The following is a 22,791-nucleotide window of genomic DNA, read 5'->3' as shown; positions in this document are numbered from 1 at the left end:
CCTTCAGGAGAGGAAGCAGCCGCTTCTGGAGGCACTCTTTTATGTACACCTGTCCGTTCATCGTGTCCTGGGTCACGAAAGGTGCTCTCCGCTTCCCGCACGTGCAGATGGCTTGCCAAACCAGGAATTTCTTCGCAAATTTGGACATCTTCTGAGTGCGGACATGCTCCGGAACGCTGAACTTATCCTTGGCCGTGAAAAACAGGTTGCCGGGGATCTGTTTGAAGTCGGCCTTCACATATGTTTTGTCGTCCATGATGCAGCATTCAACTTTCGTCAGCATGTTGAGGTACAACTTCCTGGCACGAGTTTTGGCGGACTTGTTCTGCTTCTCGTCGCGATTAGGGGCCTTTTGTACCTTGAACGTTCGAAGCCCAGCCTTAGTTTTGGCCTTCTGGAACGATGCGAGAGATCCTTGTTCTCGTGATGAATGCGCAAGATTTTATCACGCACGAGCTGTTCTTTCGACTCCATTTCCGCGAGTTTTGATCACAGGACTTTAAAACTTGCAGGATGTAAATAATGCACTATGAACTAAATCCACCCAAATTTTCATTAAATTCTACCCAACGGTTAAAAAGTTAGAGCAATTTCATAGTGTGGCAATTTCATCGTGGACACCCTTTAATCTACAGGTTGAGGTTAGGAACCTTTCAGTGTTATCATCAGCGATGCATTAGGGTCTGTGTGTTGAAAACATTTTTTTTGAAACATAATGTCACTTTATATAGCTCTTCACATACATGCGGTAGGGGGCCTAATCGCCCATTTTGGGCCTATCAAGCAGAAAACATCAAATAAATCTATTGTTTCAGAGTTAACAAGTCAATTAGGGTTTTTGATCTAATTTCCGTCCTACTAAGCACACCCCGCGCTTTACCTCTCTCTTCTGAACGAGTTTAAACAAAAAATGGAATATTTCTGTCAAAAATTACTTTTAAATTTATTCACCTTTCCATACGTACCGTTGGATTTGATAAAAAGTCACCAATTGTTGAGATATTGATTAAAATCTAACACTGCTTCTTGATTCTAAATTCGTTCTACGAGTTTCAATTCCGTCCTAACGCATTGAAACGCCATTAGATTTTCTTCGTCCTACGGATAAACGTAGAAAAAGGGGATTCGCTAGGAGCGCTTCTTTTGTTTTGAGAACAATGAGCATAAATATTCATACAATGCGCTCTAACAGGATTTATGTTGTAGCTAATGAACTAACGCATCGGAACAAACCTATTATTGATTTGTGCACGGTGAAATAATTGATAATATTGATCTTTTCTGATCGATAGAACGGAAATGGGCGATTACGACGAAGTAGCGCTCTACCCTATGCATTTGGTACGATACTTTAGTTCAAAAGCTACCGAACGAAGTCAATGAGAACGCGTGATATAAATATCTACACCCACTTTTCTAAAAAAAAAAACAAAAGAAGCGCTTCGACCGAATCATTTTTTATCTTAATCCGATAAGCCGAAGTGAATCCAATGGCGTTTGAATGGCGTTTCAATGCATTAGGCCTAATTTAGAATCCGTAGGCCGAGTTTAGCGTCAAGAAGCTGTGTTAGATTTTTAACAATATCTCAACCATTTGTTTCTCTTTATCAAATCTTACGGTACGTACGGAAAGGTAAATAAATTTAGAAGTCATTTGTAGTGAACACATTCCATTTTGTGAAAAAAAAATCAACTCGAAAAATAGAGGCAAAGGGCCTGGTAGTCCCAAAATTTGACCAAAATTTATAATATCCAGTTTATTATGAAGAATTTTGAGTCATGTCAATATGAAAAAAATGATCGAAGGTGATCGGAATTATCGACCTGTAGAATATAAAATAATAGAAAGCTGACTATAGGGAGCTGCACCGTTGAATTTACCTATCTTTTTTGACTTCTGGTGGTGGTTTGTTTACATAGACAAAAATGTTTTTTAGATATTTTTAAGATGAACAAACCATAGTTAGATAACATATCTTTTAGTCCTTTTTATTTTCGTTAAAAATAAAAAGACTAAAAGATTTATTATCCGACTACGTTATTTTAAAAAATCTTCCTCTTAAAAAAAATCTATAAACACATTGAAAAAAATCAAAAACTCGAACTCGGCAAAGGTAAACAAACGACCACTGGATGTCAAACTCCCGTTCATCGGTTTGACAGACACCAGTGGTTTGTTTACCTTGTTTGTTTGTAACCTATTCAAGTGGATGCTAGTTTTAAAATTTTAATAACTATAAGATGTGTCTTCCAACGATGTTCTTTTAAAACATCTTTTCTAAAAAATCTAAAGAAATTATTTTCAGAAAAAATTCAAAATTATATTCTAAGTTCATGTAAACAAACCAATGCCAGATGTCAAAAAAGTGAGGTTAACTCGACGCTGCAGCTTCCTATTGACCTATTGACGAGTGCACGGATGGATTTGAGTTCACTCACTCGACAAAAAGTGACACAACAGCGGGGCCCTGTTTACTAAAAACACATGAATAATACTCACGTAACATTTGAAACCGGCCTATCAACTTATGTACACAAAACTTGTTGAGCCTTTTTCGTGCGAACCGAATACGCTCACGTAAACTAACAACACCATCGGGCAGAGGAAATTCTCCCTTTCCCGATAGTGCTCTTGGTTTGCGTGGGCGTACTTCGGTTCTCGTGAAAATGACCTAGCAAATTATTTACAAAAGTTGATAGGCCCTTTTTAAATGTTACGCGAGCATTATTCATGTGTTCATTTTTAGTAAACAGGGCCCCGCTGTTGTGTCACTTTTTGTCGAGTGAGTGAACTCAAATCCATCCGTGCACTCGTCAATGGAATAAACTCACGAACAAATTTGACGTTTGAGCGGTGCCACTAAAAATGAACACACGACGTAATGCTCGCGTAACTTTAGAAAATGCCCTATCAACTTTTACAATTTACTTGTAAGACCCTTTTCACGTGAACCGAAGAACGCTCACGCAAACCAAAAGCACTATCGGGAAGGGGAGAATTTTCGCGTGAAAAGGGCTTAACAAGTTGTTTACGCGAGCATTAGGCCATGTGTTCGTTCTTAGTAAACACGGCACCACTCAAACCAGCGTTGCCAGAATGTTTTAAAGCTTATCGGTATCAAAGGATTTAAAAAATCGGTTTTCACTATTTTAATTAATTTTATATTTTTGGTGTTTTTGAAAGCGAAAATTTTAACTTTTGGACTATGATCGGAAAATTCCGGAAGAAAACTCTGAGGAATGTTTGAATTAGCTTCTGGAGGAAGCTGAAAACAAGAGCCAGAGAAAGAAACTCTCCTGGAGGAAATTTGAGGTAGGTTCTGAGAGAAGTCGGAAAAACATCCGCGGAACTTCCAAGACATAAATTGAGAAACTTCTGGCGAAAATTTAAAGAAACTCAGAAAAAAAAATCGGATTTCACATTCAAAGGAAGGCACAAAAGTTTCGGAAACCAGAAGCCAGAAGAAGTTAGGAAAACCCTTCCAAAAGAAGTAAAAAAAAACAACTGGACAAAATTCCAGAACTAGACGAAAGAAATTTCTGGGAGAAGTTTAATTGAACTTCCTGGAGAAGACGGACCAAACTTCTTGGAGACGCTTGCAGAAACTTCCTAAGGTAGATTGGAAAAAAAATCTAGAGAAAGTCAGAAGCCAGAGCGCTTACGGAACTGTCGAAAGAAACAAGGACATAATTCCGGAAGAAAGAGCTCTTGAGGGATGTTCTAATGATCCAGAAAAATTTTCAAATGGTCATAAAACATCCCTGAAGACCCCGCAATCCCCTGAAATTTTTGGAACATTCCTGAAATATACTTAGGAATATTCCATATTTCCTCGGGCTGTTTTGGAGTACTCTGATCATATTTGAAATACTTGGAACTTCCCTGTATATCGGTATCTAGTTCGGAAATCGGAATAAATACCGATAAATCAACGGCAACAGGTGTCACATAAATGATTTGTTTAGGCTGGACCAGCACAACATACGCGACAAGGCAGTGGCATGCTCATCAGCTGCGTCTCTGGATATCTGGCATCGACGAATGGGTCATCTGGCTGGATTAAAGAAGCTGGCGGATTGGCTGGTTGATGGCTTGGAATTGAGTGCCATTCAGCAAGAAGGGTTCCCGTGCATCTGAAGTGTTGAAGGTCGAACACTCGGACATCTGTGGTCCGATGGAAGTCAAGTCGTTAGGAGGAAGCAGATATTATATTGTATTTGTAGATGACAAGTCAAGACGGATGTTTGTCTATTTTCTGCGATCAAAGTCGGGAAAATTCCTTGTGATGGCAGAGCGACAAACTGGACTCAAGGTTAAAATCATCCGAACCGACAACGGATTGAAATATACAAACCAGAAGTTTTCGGAACACCTTGCGAAGTTTGGAATCCGGTATGAAACCACGAATAGCTACACTCCGGAACAAAATGGATTGGCTGATAGGGACAATTGGTCGATAGTCGAAAGTTCACCGATGCGAGGACATGATGCCACACTTGAAGAACTATGGAGCGGAAAGAAACCGAATTTGTCGCACGTTAGAATTTTCGGAACACAAGCAATGGTTCACGTTCCAAAACCAAAAACGATGCAAATGGGATGCAAAATCGGAAGCATGCATTTTGGTAGGGGTGGAGGAAGATACCAAGGGTTATCGTTTATTTGATCTGAATATCAGAAAGATTTTCAAGGCTGGGATGTTAGATTCATCAACGAACGGACAATTGGAAGTCGTGAATTGCAAGCTGATCGAGGAGGTGGTCGCACGGTGATCAGACTGCATGTTGAAGAGACTGTGTCACTATCGCCAGAGGTTACGTACAAAACAATTGCAGCGGTTGTACCAATTATTCCCGAGAGTGACTTCGAAGACGATGATTATGAAGAAGCGTCAAGCACCGCGCCATGTTTCGTGGACTCAAACAGTCGAGCCGAGTCTGAAACAACAAGTTGGATTCAATGCTGAAGAAGTTTGGTCTTACTCCAGGCGAACTATGACTCCTGGCGAATTATATTTGTGGCGGTCTATGTTGATGACGTGATAATATTTTCAAACGATGACGATTGGTTCGAGCAAGTCAAGGTTTTCTTGAACGAAAACTTCCGGATGAAGGACTTAGGCGAAGCTAAGAACTGCTTGGGCACACACATCAGCCGGACTGAGGATACCGTTGCGTTAGATCAAGAAGCTTGCGTTGAAGCGATGCTGACTAAATTCAACATGTCTAACTGCAAATTAACGCAGACACCGATGACCGACAAGCTTAACAAGGAAATGTCACCAAATCACCCGGACGAGACGAACCAGATGGCGTATCAGGAACCAGGAAGCAATCGGCAGCCTAATGTACTTGGCGCAATGTACCCGACCGGATATTCTGTTCGCTGTGAACCAGCTCAGCCGTTACAATTCAAATGCAGGAATGAAACATAGGAGTGCTGTCAAGCATTTGTTCCGTTGCCTCCGTGGAACCATAGAGGTAACTCTAAGACCAGAAGGTCCCGAAGAAACGTGCTCAACTTTTTGGCTCAGCTCTCGTACGCTCTTTGGTCCCAATCTAATCGATGCACCCCTCGAAATATAGGAAAATCCACGAACCCCTCATTTAATCTGTCAAACTTTCATGGCGAATTAAAACAAACATAGTGTAGTACTAAAATTTTGGCTAAAATCGGGTACGTTCAACCGGTGGAAACTAACCATTTTAAATTGGCTCACTACTTTACTAACCTATTGGTCCCAAGAACATCTATAAGCGTACCCCATTCTAGTCGGAATTCTAGTACTACACTATGTTTGTTTTGATTCGCTATGAAAGTTTGACAGATAAAATTAAGGGTTCGTGGATTTTTCTATGTTTCGAGGGGTGCATCGATAAGCTTGGGACCGAAGAGAGTACCAGCATAGAGGTAACTCTAAGACCACTGGGTCCCGAAGAAAATCATTATTATTTTTGGCTCACTCAGTACCAGAACAACGGTCCCAAGCAGTCCCAAGCTATTTCACTCACCCCTGCATGTTCTGCATGAATCCACACACCCCTGATGTTATCTGTCAAACTTTCATAGCGAATCAAAACAAACATAGTGTAGTAATAGAATTTCAACTAGAATAGGGTACGTTAATCGTTTGCTTGGGACCAATAGGCTACTAAAGTGGTGAGCCAATTTAAAATCGTTAGTTTCGTATTGATTGTTGGTACCAGAGCTGAGCCAAAACGTTGAGCACATTTTTTCGGGACCTTCTGGGCTTAGAGTTACCTCTATGGTACGTTCATCGATGTACTTGGGACCGATAGACTAGTCCAGTGTGAGCCAATTTAAAATCGTTAGCTTCCACCGGTTGGTGGAACTTCAGAAAGGTAACTGTTGTACAAGAAGTATGCCAACCAAAATGTTATTGGATAAAAATGCTGCGTCCAGCTGATCTGGACGACAGGAATTCAACAAGTGGTTTCATAGTCAAGCTACATGGTGTATCGATGGTGCTGTAAGCAACAACATACGATCATAGAGGTAACTCTAAGACTAGTAAGTCCCAAAGAAACGTGCTCAACTTTTTGGCTCAGCTCTAGTACTATCTTCGGTCCCAAGCTAATCGATTCACCCCTCGAAACATAGGAAAATCCAATAACCCCTCATTTTATCTGTCAAACTTTCATAGCGAATCAAAACAAACATTGTGTAGTACTAGAATTTTGACTAGAATGGGGTACATTAATCGTTTGCTTGGGACCAATAGGCTAGTCAAGTAGTGAGCCAATTTGAAAATGGTGAAATATATCACCGAAACGTCGGAGAGTTGAAGCAATACAACGTTTTTGCTGCAGTAAAAAAGACTGAAAGAGCCGTTAAACCCTTCAATCAATCCCTAAAATCGTTAGTTTCGTATTGATTGTTGATACGATCGCTTTATCTACGTGTGAAGCTGAGTATATGGCCCTATCTGCGTAGCTAACGGGAGAGCATTATCTAGCCCCCCCCCTCCTCCGAATTTTTGAGGTTTTCTTTTTTGCAACGTCGTTATTTTATCAAGCTTGTCAAATTCGATGTTACTAATTAACAGCGATTAATAAAATTAGACCACAAACATTTTTTTTTTAAGTTCTTTAAGTTGACTACTTTTTTTATGTTCTGGATTGGAAGAAACAGTTTTGAGAAATTATATTATATCGATATTTAATCGATGGCACAATAAAACGTCTTCAGGATCTACAAATTGACCATGAGCCCAGGTTACTTTCTACAACTTCTGGGAACTTCATAAAACTTCAAGGATTTCTAAGTAGTTCAGGGAACATCGCAGAAATTGATGAAACTTATTAGAAATTCTGGGAACTTAATAAATCTTCAGAAAAATCGTAGAAACAAGGAACTTGGAAAAGTTTTGGAAACTGCGTAGAAGTGGAACCATTTAAGTTAGAGGAGCTTCATAAAAGTTAAAGCAACATTATTTGATTTCAGGGAAGCCGGGAACCTCTATATAATTTCAGGGCACTTTTTTGAAGCCTCATAGACTTGGAATAGTTGTGGAAATTACGTACAAATTCAAGAAATTTCGTTTGTACAACTTCGTGAAAAATCAATAAGAAACATAGAAGTGCAGCAAACTTTGTTGATTTTTTGCGAATTTCGTAGCATTTTGAGGAGCTGTGTAAAACTTCATATAAGTGTAAGGAATTTTGAAAAGTCCAGGGAATTTTGTAGAAGTTCTAAAAATAGTTCAATAAACTTCTAAGTACTTCAGGGATCTTCGCTTCAGTTTAGAGAGCTTCACTGCAACGAAGTCACAGATGTAACTACAAAAAAAGCTCCATGAGTTTCTTGAAGGTTTTGGGAACTTCGGTTAATTTCAACGAACTTTTCAAATGTTCAAGAATATTTGTAGATGATAGGTGTCATTCCAGGAGTGCAAAGATGTTCAGAGATCTTAGTAGGATTACGAGCGATTGAATAAATGTGGTATTTGAAATCAATTAAAATTTTAAATGGTAAAACTTAAGGGATTTTTTAGATGTTCAGGAAACATGGCATAAGTTACAGGATATAGAATTATGACAGTTAATCTAATTTTGTTGATTTTGATTTACATTTTTATTCGAAGAATTAAGGCTTACAATCTGTATCAAAAAAAAATATTTTTTAGTAACAAAATCTTGAAAACATATAGGCCTGGAATCTCAAAACTATTCAAAATCTTTAAAAAAAAAAGCCAATTACCTACCAATTACCTGGAATTACCTAGCTCTGAGAATTTTCTTACGTTTGAGATGCTTAAATTTATGAGAACCGGACGCTGTGTGATTTCATTACAAAAAAGCATGAACAAACGATTCTTTCTTGTTCAAAATCAGTAAGCTTTTAAGGCTCCCACCATCGAGCTCCTCATCGTTGTAATGAACTAAATAAAATCAAATTTGTTCAGTCATTCCTAGTTGAACACTCAGTCGGTTAACAACGTCCCGGTCTCAGTCATCTAATTTTTTTCGGTGTTTTTTCCGCCCGAGCGGTTTTTTCACCCCCCCATTGGGTGCCCCAAGTGACCAGTGTGCAACAGAGGAAGTGGAATTCCATGGGCCGAGCCCCTTGGAGTTGCCATCCAGCTTTAATCCACCCCGGTAATCCATCCGGTCGTCAAGTCATTTTTTCATCATCGTGCCGACCCACCAACACCAATCATCACCACCAGCAGCAGCAAACGGACCATCTAGCTGCAACGGCTGATAGGTTGTTTACAACCGGCATAAGTATTAGACAATACATTTTGCAAGTCCATTGCCTCCCTATTGTAGTTTAATTTTGCCTCGTGGCGCGTGACTCTGTCTCTCGCCCCTGGTAGGGGAGTATGGGTCATAGTGAGACAACTTTTTGCAAGTAGATATAAGATTTTTTTTTTGTTTCGATTTTTTTTTTTTCTTTTTGGTGGCGTACGTCGGGCAAAAAATTTAATTACTAGTAATTAAAATTAATTAATTAGTGAAGGTTTTATTTTTTTTTCCTTCTTAAGTGGTTGCGCACCGCTTTTGCGCAACACTTATGGCATCTTCCGATGCCTACGTTACGCGAACCAGATACTATGAACCGTCTTCGAAAGGACCATGGGTTGTCTTTTTTCGGCCCAAAAATAAACCTTTGAAAACTCTCGACATAACGAGAGATTTGCTGCGTAAGTATCCGGGAATCTTGGTACACAAAGAAAGATTCAACAAACTGCGTGTAGAAGCACCGACTTATGATGTGGCAAATAAAATTGCTGACCACGAGCTTTTTAGTGTTGAGTATAACATCTACATCCCTTCTCGAGATGTGGAGATAGAAGGCGTGGTCTCCGACGCGAGTCTGACTGTCGAGGACTTGAAACATGCCTCGGGAACTTTTAAAAACTCGACATTCGCTACCGCGCTAGTGAAGATACTGGATGTAAGGCAACTGCATTCAGCATCTTTGCTAGACGGTAAAAAAGTTTATAAACATTCAGACTCGTTCCGGGTGACTTTCGCAGGTTCAGTTCTCCCAAACTTTGTTAAAATTGATGGTGCTTTTTTTCCGGTGCGGTTGTTTGTACAGAGGGTATATAATTGTACCAACTGCAAAAGGCTGGGACACTCGGCCAGCCATTGCGGCAACAAAACTCGTTGTGGCAAATGTGGTGAAAACCACAAAGAGGATTCTTGCCACAAAGAATCAGTAAAATGCGCTTACTGTGGCGAGAATCCTCACCCCTTGCAGGAGTGCCCGATGTACAAACAGCACTCCGATAAAGTGCAGCGTTCAATCTCTGGACGCTCCAAGCAGACATATGCTCAAATGTTGAAGGCTGCATCAGCCGTCCAAGATGCAAACCAATTTTCGGTTTTGTCAGTTGAAGAATCGGACTCTGACTCATCCGATGAAGGTGATTATACGGTGGTACACGCACCTTCAAAAATAGACGGTTCCTCAAAAAGAAAATGCCCCTCCCCGAAAGTGCGCCGTAAGAAAACTAAAGTCACCTCCAGACGATTGCCAAATTCCCAGGGTAATGGGGATGAAAAAACAAAACCGAAGGCTCCTGTTGATCCAATCCCTGGATGCAGCAAGAATTTTCCGCCATTGCCCAACAAAGATAAAAAAAATAAAAAAGCTGCTCCTCAAACTTCTCAAAAGAAATCCAAGTCCGAACGAGGTTTGCTAGCTTTTTCGGACATTGTGGAATTCATATTAAACATGTTCAACATACAAGACCCTCTAAGAAGCTTAGTTTCTGCCTTGCTTCCAACGTTAGAATCATATCTTAAGCAATTGACTGTTTCATGGCCCCTCCTTGCATCAATCATATCTTTCGATGGATAATTCGTCGAACGAGGTTGAAGATATGATCACTGTGCTACAGTGGAACTGCCGTAGTCTAGTGTCTAAACTAGACTCGTTCAAATTTTTACTTCACAATTCTGATTGTGATATATTTGCTCTCTGTGAAACATGGCTTTCTTCCGATAAAGAACTCAACTTCCACGATTTTAACATTATACGCCTGGATAGAGACGATTCTTATGGAGGAGTACTTTTAGGGATCAAAAAGTGCTACCCTTTCTACAAAATTTCCCTTCCTGCTCTATCCGGCGTCGAAATCGTTGCTTGCCAAATAAATGTGAAGAACAAAGATCTTTGCATAGCTTCAGTATACGTTCCACCAAGAACCTCCATTAGCCGTAGTCAACTCTGGAATCTAGTTTCGATTGTTCCATCCCCAGTATTAATTCTGGGTGATATGAACTCCCATGGTACTGGGTGGGGCGATCTATATGACGACAATAGAGCGGCTATTTTTTACGATTTATGTGACGATTTCAATTTGACTATTTTGAACACTGGTGAAGCGACACGTATAGCAAAACCTCCGGCTCGAGAAAGCCGACTCGACCTATCTTTGTGTTCAAGATCGCTATCATTGGATTGTCAGTGGAAGGTTATCAATGATCCCCATGGTAGCGATCATTTGCCAATCATCATTTCAATAAAGTGTGGCCCTCACTCTGCAGAACCATCTCGGGTTCCATTTGATCTTACAAGGAACATCGACTGGCAGAAATATGCAACGGCGGTGACAATCGGTGTCGAATCAATAGATGCGCTTCCACCATTGGAAGAATATCGATTCCTAGCCGATTTGATTTACAAAAGCTCACTGGAAGCACAAAAAAGAAAAGTTCCAAGTGCACCCTTTAAAAGGAGACCAGCCACACCTGGTTGGGACGAAGAATGCACAAAATTGTATGTAGAAAAATCTGATGCTTTCAAAGCTTTTCGTAGACACAAAACCTCCACTTACTTCGAGGAATATTCAAAGCTTGAGACAAAGCTGAAACAATTAATCAAAGCAAAAAAACGCGGTTATTGGCGCAATTTCGTCGAGGGACTCTCACGAGAAACCTCAATGAACACCTTGTGGAGGGTGGCTCGCAACATGCGTAACCGCTCATCTTTCAATGAGAGTGAAGAATACTCCAACCGATGGATATTCGATTTCGCTAAAAAGGTCTGTCCGGACTCAGTTCCAGCACAAAATATTCTTCGAGAAGCGTCTCCTAGCGGCGGCTCTCTGGATAGACCATTCTCAATGCTGGATTTCTCTATGGCTCTTCTTTCATCGAACAACTCCTCACCGGGAAGCGATATGATTAAATTCAATCTTCTGAAAAATCTCCCAGATATCGCTAAAAGACGCTTGCTAGATTTATTCAATTCCTTGCTAGAAAACAACATTGTACCGCCTGAATGGAGACAGGTCAAAGTAATAGCCATTAAAAAACCTGGCAAATCAGCGTCTGACCATAACTCATACCGTCCGATTGCTATGCTTTCGTGCATTAGGAAATTGTTGGAGAAAATGATCCTTCGGAGACTCGATCACTGGGTCGAATCAAATAACTTGCTATCAAATACACAATTTGGGTTCCGCAAGAGCAAAGGAACAAACGATTGTCTAGCGCTGCTTTCCACAGATATTCAACTGGCCTTTGCACACAAGGAGCAATTGGCTTCAGTATTCTTGGACATTAAGGGGGCTTTTGATTCAGTTTCCATTGAAATTCTGTCAGACAATCTGCACAGATGTGGACTTTCTGGAATTTTAAATAATTTCTTGTACAATTTGTTGTCAGAAAAGCAAATGAACTTTTCCCTTGGACAACTGACAACTTCCAGAATTAGTTACATGGGCCTGCCCCAAGGCTCATGTCTCAGCCCTCTTCTTTATAACTTTTACGTCAAAGATATCGACAACTGTTTGGCAGAACAATGCACGCTAAGACAACTTGCAGATGACGGTGTGGTTTCCGTAAGAGGTCCACATGCCGTGGACTTGCAAGGACCATTGCAAAATTCCTTAGATAATTTGTCTTCTTGGGCTATGAATCTAGGGATCGAATTCTCGCCGCAGAAAACTGAACTGGTAGTGTTTACTCGAAAGCGGCACCCAGCCCAAATGCAGCTTAATCTTTTGGGCAGAAACATTACCCAATCATTGTCTTTCAAGTACCTTGGGGTCTGGTTTGATTCAAAGTGCACTTGGAATGCCCATATTACGTATTTGAAGCAAAAATGTCAGCAGAGGATCAACTTTCTCCGTTCAATTTGCGGCACATGGTGGGGTGCTCATCCGGGAGACCTCATAACGCTTTATAAAACAACTATTCTCTCTGTTCTAGAGTACGGCTCTTTCTGCTTTCTCTCGGCAAGAAAAAGTCACCTAATAAAATTGGAACGAATTCAATATCGTTGTCTGCGTATTGCCCTTGGCTGTATGCACTCAACGCATAACATGAGTCTCGAGGTTCTGGCAGGAGTAACACCCCTCCAGAACCGTTTCTGGGAGCTCTCTCTCAGAATACTAATCAAATGCGGAGTGACGAACACACTTATAATTGCTAATTTTGAAGAAATTCTTGGGTTGAACACACAATCTCGATTTATGAGAATCTACCACCACTACATATCATCAGATATGTGTCTTCCTTGTTATACTCCAGACCGTGTTCACTTCACCAATCGCAGTTCCTCAATTGAATATGATCTGACCATGAAACAAGCAACTCATGGGATTCCCGATCAACTTCGACCTATTATTATCCCACGTATTTTTACTGAAAAGTACCAACAAGTCAATTGCATGAAAAGATATTTTACAGACGGGTCCCGTCTCAATGGATCCACTGGCTTCGGTGTCTTCAATGAAAACTCTAGCGCCTTCCGCAAACTTCAGGAACCTTGTTCCGTTTTTGTTGCTGAGCTGGCAGCAATCAACTTCGCATTGGGGATGATTTCCAATATGCCCACAGACCATTACTTCATCTTCTCGGATAGTCTCAGTTCGATTGAGGCTATTCGGTCGATGAAACAAGGTAGGCACTCATCTTATTTCCTTTCAAAGGTAAGGGAGCAGATGTGTGTGCTGGTCGAAAGATCATATATGATTACCTTTGCATGGGTCCCCTCACATTGCTCAATCCCAGGCAATGAGAAGGCGGACTCTCTCGCAAAGGTGGGCGCGCAGGAAGGCGAATTGTATGACAGGCAAATTTCACACGATGAATTTTACCATTTAGTGCGTCAGAGTACCTTTTCGAGTTGGCAAACCGATTGGGACACTGGAAATCTTGGACGGTGGTTACATCAATTATTCCTAATGTTTCTTCGAGAGCGTGGTTTAAAGGCTTGGGCTTAAGTCGTGACTTCATTCGCGTGATGAGTAGACTTATGTCCAACCACTACTCGCTAGATGCTCATCTCAATAGAATAAACCTCGTGGACAGCAACATCTGTCGGTGTGGAAACGGTTACGATGACATCGAACACGCAGTTTGGCAATGTACGGATAATGACGCCGCCAGAGAGCGACTTTTGAATACCCTCGAGGCCCAAGGAAGACAACCCTATGTTCCTATCAGAGACGTGTTGGCAACCCGTGATCTCTGCTATATGCAGTCCGTTTATGTTTTTCTTCAAATGTCTAGTATAAGAATTTAATTCCTTTTGTCTTTTGTCTCTCTTTATTAGTTTTTGTTTGTCTTGTCCCCCCGTCTCGATGAGTCTCATCGTCGCCCACTGGTCACCCACCATAGCCGGTCGAACTCCGGACGAAGCTAGAACAGCACTACCGTTCATACTGGCGACAACGCTCTGATGAGACAACGAAACCCTACCCCAAGCTCCTCCCCTGATCCTATCCTTCGAAAATGTACCCTTCTAACCTCGAGTAAGCCGCGAGTAATCGGCCCAACTCCTACTAGACATAGAATTAAGTGAATTTTGTTACACACAGTGAACAATGAATTATCGGCTCCGTAAAGCTAACGCGATTGAGCCTCCCAAATAAACGAACTAGATAAAAAAAAAAAAAAATTTGTTCAGCCATTAAAATAATAGCAACCGAAGGAAACTAACGATTTTAAATTGGCTCAATAATTGACTAGCCTATTCGTCCCAAGTACATCTATAAGCGTACCTCATTGTAGTAGAAATTCTAGTACTACACTATATTTGTTTTGATTCGCTATGAAGGTTTGACAGATAAAATGGGAGGTGCATCGATTAGCTAAGGACCGAAGATAGTACCAGAGCTGGGCCAAAAAGTTGAGCATGTTTCTTCGTGACCTTCTGGTCTTTGAGTTACCTCTGTGATAATAGTAAGCTTCAAGGTCATACTATTGGTCACAGAAAAAAAAATCTATAAACAAGCTGCCTTGACGCAATTTGATTTAATAGCATCTTGGCGCGTTTTTATTTAAACATAGTTTAGCAAAATAGAACAAATGCAACAGGCTCCACCTAGGCCCCTTCCATATAAATTTTCTAGCTACGCCAATGCCTATTTGCAGCAGTTCAAGAAGCAGCGTGGTTTAAAGGATTGATGTCACAATTTCAAGAGATTGGTTCACACTAGAAACACTGGAATAAGAGACCAGCGGAGACACTGATTCTTATCGAACTGTCAAAAGCGGTTCCAATCTGCAATGTTTACAAATGGTTTGCTTCAATTAGGGAGGAGTATTAAAATCGTTTAACAATCACTCATGAACTCGCTCGTCGGTGCATTTGCGAAGTAACTCGCAAGCAGTTACAAATGCAAGTGATGCCAGGATTGCTTTGATGTTTATCTTGTTGCCAAATTCATGTTTTTTTTTTTGCCGAGCTGTATAACCAGCAATCCTTCCAGCAAAGTAAATTTTGCTGGTTTGTCAACAAATATTTTTTGACAGATGGTTGCTGGAAAATCAGTAATTTCTTTGCTGAAAAATATGGGGATCATTTTTTTGGAATTCCAGTAATTAGGCAATTACGGGAAGCTTTTCATCGTTTTAATAAGAAAAACAGGAAAACAATGCATCAAGTAGTTAGAGAAATCACTTAAACCCTCTTTTATTCAGTTGTTATTAAAATAACTCTACACAAAACTATTAATTATCTCCAAGTTCTTCTCCATTCGGACGGAAGCATCTTCTCCATCTTTTTACCGAATTTATCGAGAATAAAAGGCAATCTGTTACAAGCTAACATTTCCTTCAAAATATTCTCCTGTCTTACCGTTGTTATTATGCAAAATAGTAGTCTTCTCAAAACAGCTAGTCAAGTAGTGAGCCAATTTAAAATCGTTAGTTTCGTAATGATTGTTGGTTGAACTGCCTAGTGTGGCATTTCTGAGATGCAAAGAAGTAAAAGAAGCAAATCAGGCATAACATTTGATAACGGCACAAAAGCATTTGTAAACAAACTTTCTAAGGCCCTTTACACGCGAACCAAAGTACGCCCACCCAAACCAATACCACTTTCGGAAAGGTGATAGTTGCCCCTATCCGATGATGTTGCTGGTTTGCGTGGGCGTACTTTGGTTCGCGTGTAAAGGGCCTAAGAAAGTTTGTTTACAAATGCTTTTGTGCCGTTATCAAATGTTATGCCTGAAATGATCTTTTGGAATAACACCGAATTCACGACAGGAGCAAATTGAAAAACCACTGTGAGTTAGCTTGAATTGCTCAACACATACTCTCAAGATCGCAGCAGCTTAGAGAAGGATACTTATGCTTTATGAACTTGCACAACATAAAATAATACTATGTTTTAGGAATTAAAATCTTCCTTTTCTATGAAACTGACGTTTTATGTAATTTTCTAGATCATTTCTGACATTGTACATTGTTGACAACATTCCAAAACACAGTTCCACGCTTGGTGTTCGTTGACGCGCAAAACCCAATTTTTTCCCGTCTCCAATGTTTAATTTAATTAGCTTCTCATTTGCAAACCTTTTCCGGCTTTTTTTAGTCAGCCGCTCAACGGCCACAGCGGTTATTGCACCAGTTTCACTTTTATTTTGGGCGCTACGAAGGCTTTCTTAATTAGCGCCCATTTCCGCGTGCGCACTGCTACTGCTACTCTCTCCCTCCCACCCCTGCTGCCTTAATAAATAGAAAAAATATCAATTTTGCTTACTCTTTGCATTTGCTTCGCCTTTTGCTACATTCTCTGCACTTTTCTTCAGATTCAAAGCGAAAAACGCATCTCCCACTTGCGACGTCACAACGATTTTGGTTTTTTTTTTCTTTCCGAGGTCGTAAAGCAGCGTTATCTCTTTTGGTCGCAATTTGCGTTTCTGTGATTTTTGTATTTCAACGCTGCAATCTTTATTTTTGGCTCACAAGCATGCGTTTTTTCGACTTCGTTAACTTTTTCCCCACTTTTCTTTATCAGCTGATATCACTACCGATAAGTTTGTTTGTACTAATTTGCCGCGTAACGAACGTGCACATTATTCGAGATAGAAAGAGCAAGAGAAGTGTTGGTTCACGTAATAAAAAAATTAGACAATCGTCGCAATTTGACACAATCGAACGAAAACACCACAATAAACTGTTTACCGAACGTTACCAACGCAACGACGCGAAACGTGCGACTAACAACGCGACCAGAAGGCTCACCTGAGTCTGGTCAATGGGGCCGCCTCGCGAGAATTCGAAGCACCTTTCTTCTCCCGGTGCTGACTCTGCTGCTGCTGACTGAGTTACAGACCGCCTCCACACTTTTTTCCCCCCTGAATGGAACAACACTGGCACGAAGCAATAGGGTGGGTTTGTTTCTCTTCAGAGTTCTTAGCGCACTTAAACACTTGCTGTACCGCGCTCACACAAAAGGAAAAACTACTTTTATTTGCTATTTTCTAATGAATTCCACTTTGACACAAGAGAACTGCAGCTGACTTGGGATCTTATGTGCACACTGCGAAGCGAGGCGATTTGATTGGGTGCTTAGATGGACCGAGAACTGTGTCACGTTTTTCACGACACACGAGCGAACAGTCTTCGATTCGAACCTGAAGTTGCCAAAAGATTGTTGCTAAAGGTAGTGCCAGCCACACCGTTGAGCAATGCTCTAAAGTTTATGATGTTTACAAAAAAACTGCGACATACCAAACAGGCGCCCGGTATCTACACGGAATCAATCTCAACCACACCGTCGTCGGTCGGTCGGTCGTCGTCCCTTTGCGCGTTTGCACGGCTCATTGATCATAACTAGAGCCTACATGTACCGGCTATACGTATTGGGGCTTTATTCTATACATCGACTCAGGTGCCATACCAGCCCAACAAACGCGAGATAGTATTCTCTAGGGTTGTGTGAGCGCGGTCTCTCGCGATCAGAATCGCAGCTATACCAGCAAACCGACGTCGACGTCGGCAACTACGAAGGTGGTTGGTTATTAAAATTACCCCCTGCGCAGCTATTGAGAAGCTGCTGTAATGTATGATATGTAGGTGTTTTTACGGGCCGTATTCCGATTAGTGTGGATATGTAGCAATAGGCAACAATTCCTTTTTGAAGCTGATGCTGGAATGATGCATGAAATAAGAACGCCATTTGATGCGCCAATTTTAAATAATTCAGATTCAAACATCAACCTATTGATAAAGCGAACGACCTGCCATTAGGTCGAAGGTCATTAAGCCAAATGGTTTCCATCCAACCCAGACTTTAATAAATTTTGACGAGTGTCCAGACATACCAAGCTTTACTCTGAGTTGTTTTTTGCAGCCATAAAGATAAAAAACAAAACAAAATATGTTATTAAAGGTTATATTTTGACGTAGGACTACGTCTGTAATTTCTATATGAGGGTACACTCTGTGAAAACCGAAAATGGAACATGTAACAACATTATGAAAGATTTTGAACGTTAATAACTCAGCTGCCCCTGGACCAATTTCAATAATTTTATCACCAATCGATCAGAAATATTTCTACGCATCTGTTTAATTTAAGACTAAATTCAAAATGTCACTATTGAAAATGGCACAAATGTGTAACTGTTGCTATGATAATTTAAATTATCATCGATTGCATGCGAAAAGCGATTTCCCTAACACGGATTTCAAAGTTGAACTTCATCCGGTCTCACCAAACGGTGTTCATTCAATCACCGCGAATGTGATGAACTAGCCTACGGCTAAAAATCACAAAAATAAAGAAAAAAAAATCACCGCGTGGTGAGTGGTGGTGTTCTCCAGTACCCAACGAAAGGCTCCCCACAAGCAGCTAGCTATCAAGGCTGCCGCAACCGCTAATCGGATTCAGTTCCAATCACCGTGTGTGGTGGTGTCCGGTCATCGGCATCAGCAGTAGCAGCAGTGCTTTCGGTGCGTGGCGTTGAACATTGTTCTCCAGTACAAAAACGAAAGGCTGCCTGCAAGCAGCGAGTTGCAGTCCACATGAACATCCATAGAAGGAGGCAGAAGCTGCATCGCTATTGACCGGAATAAGTAGCTCTTCGTGGGCTGTGGGCCATCCATGCCAAGCGCGCCATACTAAAGAGTATAAACAGAGAGAACCCCGCTCAAATTCCTATTCCTACACAAAATAAAAGCACCTGCTACAGTTAAAAAATAACATTTATTAAATAGGACCACGTAGTCCTACGTCACCATTTCGTGCAACCCCATAGGGCTGTCCCTTGAAGTTTTTTTTTTTATAATGATGTTGGTCCCACCTCTTACCCAGGGTGGCAAGTGAACCAGGAAAACCGGGAAAAGTCGGGAATTTATTTTCACCAGGAAAAACCGGGAAAAAAAACAGGAATTTCATGAGTCCACCAGGAAAATAATCTTGTTTGTATAATTTAAATAGGTTTAAAATTTTATGTATGTCAAAGTTTCTTTTTATAATCAGATCAAAACTAACTATTTTGTTCAAGCTAAATCTTTCACACAACTAAACATTGATGAACAAAATTTACCCTGAGAATTTGGTAAATATATTTTGTATTCATTTTTAATTTAATTCTTTTCTCGAATCAACTGCATGTATGTTTTCTAGAGTAACATTTGAAATGGGCCTATGACCAAAAAGTAAACAAACGCGAAAATGAATTTTAAATTTTTCCACCGCTATTCAATTCATATTTAAGAAAATTGAAGTATTTTAGGCATTTATATTGTTCACAATAACAATGGTAGCTGTATCTCAGTATACAACATCCAAAATATGCGAAAAGCTTTCAAAAATATATAAATATCGATAACAATTTAATTTTTTTAAATTAATAAGCCTTTTTGCGAATCTTTCAATGGATAGGCCCTTTGTGTTAAGCCGTTGTGCTTGTCATCACAAATGCTACGCCCTTTGCTAAGCCTTTTCGCAACGTCAAATAAATTCAAAACAAATCATCGGCCCTGCCTCAACCAGTAATTTTCAATCATCGGCCCTTCTACGTCACTAGGCTTATCAATGAAATGAAATAATTGAATGGTTGGCCGTTTTAGCGTGCGGGCCTTTAAATGATTCGAAAAATTTCGTTGATCGGCCGTTAGGAAAATCGAGTTATTTTTAATGATTTTTCTCGATTATGCGGAACTTTCCTGTACGATTAGTAGCTATCAAGCGGTGCTAAAGAATGGTATCAAAACCCGATTGGTTTACGTTTTGGACTTGTGCTTAATTGATAGCAGACTTAAGCAGTGCCGACGCGTAACTACTTTGAAGTACCTGTTCAACATGTTAAATAAAAAAAGTTCTACTAAGGCCTTCGAACTTCATGCAAGTTCTACAAAATTTGGGAAAGTCTAACAAGTTTCAGAAAAATCCTGTGAACTACTGTGATGACCTTAGACGGTCAGGAAATCTCTCCGAACCTTCAGAGAAGTTCTGCAAATTTCAGAGAAGTCTTACGAACGTCAGGGAAGTCCTTTAATCTTTGGGGAATAACTACGAATTTTACAGAATTTTCAACAGATTTAATGTAACTTCTACGAAATTTAGGCATTACTTAAAACTTAAGGATAATCCTATGACACTTATGGATTTTTTCCGAGCTTCAGAGAAGTCTTCAATACTCAATACAATAAGTCCTCTGAACATAACATAGTTCTCCAAGCTCAAAAAAGTTCCTAGAACTTCCGAAAACTCGATTGAACTGCAGGTAGTCCTACGAAATTCATGGGAGCTCACCAAACTTCAGAGAATTTCCAAGAAATTAAGGAAAGACCCACAAACTTTTGGAAAACCCTTCGATATTTAAAGCCTTATGAGCTTCAGGGAAGCTCTTCTAAATTTAGGGTCCTCATATATTCAGATAAGTCCTTCAAACTACAGGGAAGTCCTCAGATCTTCGAGAAAGTTCTTCGAACTTGAAGGAAGTCTTACGAACTTCTGAGAATTTCTACGAACTTCGTGGTACTTCTACGATATTTAGGAAATTCCTATGAATTTCAAAAAACTCCGAACTTCAGGAAAGTCCTAAGATCTTAAAAAAAGTCCTTCGAACTTTGGGGAAGTCCCATGAAATTCAGGCAATACAAACTTCAATGAACCCTTTAGGAAAGACCTTAACGCTTCAGGGAAGTTCTACGAACTTTAGGGAGTTTCCATGAACTTCAGCAGTCAGTCTTTTTAATAGTAAGAGTTATTAAACCAGCGTTGTTTAAGAAATATTTTAATCATATGATTTTGAAATCATGTTGTAATCAAAATTCCGCTAAGTAAGATCCTTAATCGTTGACAATTTGCGGAAAATTTAAACAAACTGGAAATCCGTAAAATTGTTAGAAGCAAAGGTTTGTTTAAAGAGTCCTCATTCATATCACACTTCGCAATTTCACCTTGAGATAAACTAGCCCGGGCTAAAAATCTCAATAATAAAGTTAAAAAAATCGCGGTTTCAAAAACAGAAATCTCAAGATTTAGGGGCTTATAGATCTCTAAATTTCAGACATTAGATAGGGCTAGTCCGTCGTATCTCAGCTTTTCTTCGTCATACACCCCTAAAATCGCTCATTTTACGGGTTATCGCAAATGTTTCAGTGTCAATCGTAATTAATCTTGTAAGCAAAGATGTTTTTGCAAAAACATGAGTGAAAACGCTTTGCTATTGTAGTTTTAGCACATAGAACGGAAATAGGCGCCATGATACGACGAAGTAGCGCGGCTCCCTACTAGCTTCTTTACAGCAAACAATCAGATAAAGATTTCAAGGGCATTCACAAGAACCTCAATACCTATTTTGGTTTGTAAAATTCCTCATTGCACGAAGAATGATTTTTTTTATTAAAAATTGTTTTTTTTTTTTTAATACATAGTTTTTAAAACCAGGAATTTCAAAATGGAAATTCACTTGCCACCCTGCTTACCGCTAATCGGACGGTGGTGTATTATAATGCAATTCTGCTTTACCCAACTATTGTGTTGCTCCTCTGGTGAAAAACACACCCATTCTCTGCTTGACCGTCAAGCAGTACAGTTCGGTTTTTAGCGTTTTTACACGCTCTCTCGAGTTGTTCGCTAGTTCGATGCGATAGTGTTCGCGCTTTTTTTTTCGCGGTGTTTGGTGAAGCATCGTTCCACCCCAGCATAGGGAAAACCGTCGCGTGTTGACGCGACTGCTATTCCATGACGGAAAACGCTCCCAATCGGACACCGCCAGTGCTCGAATGGCATCGAAGAGGTGTTGGCGTACAATCCTTACACCATCCTGGAAAACGGCGATGAACCGAAGATGGAAAAGAAGGAGAAAATTCCACCGTTCTTCGTAAAAGGATTTTCGGAAGGCTTGCGGGAGAAAATCGACTTTTACATCGGTAAAGGTCTCAAGTGTACCATGCGCCTGTGCACTGACGGCATCAAGCTGATGGTCCTAGCGATGCAACACTACAAGGCCGTCGAAGCGTTTCTGTAGCAGAAAAACGTAGAGTATTGAGGTGACCAAGCCGCTCAAGGTGGTCTTGCGTGACCTTCCCGACATGGAAACAGTCACACTGACAGATGAATTGAAGCAACATGAACTCAAACCACTCAACATCTTCAAGATGAATCGTCATGACGCTTCAGGTAAGGTAAGTACCGCGACCAACTGTATTTGGTCCACCTGGAAAGGAATTCAACATGCTTGAAGGACCTTCAGAACATTCGGGCCCTTTTCCGCATCGTGGTGATTTGGGAACATTACAAGCCAGTCCACCGTGATGTGCAAACTGCATGCTGTTCGGGCATGGAACGAGAAACTGCCACATGGCCTACCGCTACAACAATCGTGGCAAGCAGCACGCGTCTGATGCCTGCAAGATAATGGAGGACGCAGACCCCAATTATCGATGAACATTTCAAATGGTCCTATCTGCTTTGCACTGCTATTCAAACAGATTTTGCGTTATTTTTACCACATAGTTTGATAAAGGAGGTTCTTATCTACTGTCCAAAACGTCAAATTCAGCAGGCAAAGGTTTTGCAGCTGAGTTATTAACGAAAGAGAAATTCGTTGAAGAGAATCG

The 22,791-nt window shown here is 40.5% G+C and overlaps 1 protein-coding gene across 1 annotated transcript in view; it reads right to left on the bottom strand.

Moving 5' to 3' along the window:
• The window catches only part of LOC135709211 (putative uncharacterized protein DDB_G0277255), a 316,014-nt gene extending 299,070 nt beyond the window's left edge, over positions 1 to 16,944 (bottom strand). The window contains exon 1 of the mRNA XM_065231452.1: positions 16,472 to 16,944. The gene's annotated coding sequence lies outside the window, so the exon portion shown is untranslated. The remainder of the gene's footprint in view (positions 1 to 16,471) is intronic.
• Between the last annotated feature and the right edge of the window lie 5,847 nt (positions 16,945 to 22,791).

This window comes from Ochlerotatus camptorhynchus, unplaced genomic scaffold (genome assembly GCF_037179485.1).
Source record: "Ochlerotatus camptorhynchus isolate MF236.1 unplaced genomic scaffold, CSIRO-AGI_Acam_v1.1 ptg000357l, whole genome shotgun sequence".
In the NCBI taxonomy this organism is placed as follows: domain Eukaryota; kingdom Metazoa; phylum Arthropoda; class Insecta; order Diptera; family Culicidae; genus Ochlerotatus; species Ochlerotatus camptorhynchus.
The sequence above is the reverse complement of the archived record's forward strand: the minus strand, read 5'-3'. Positions and strand labels throughout refer to the sequence as shown.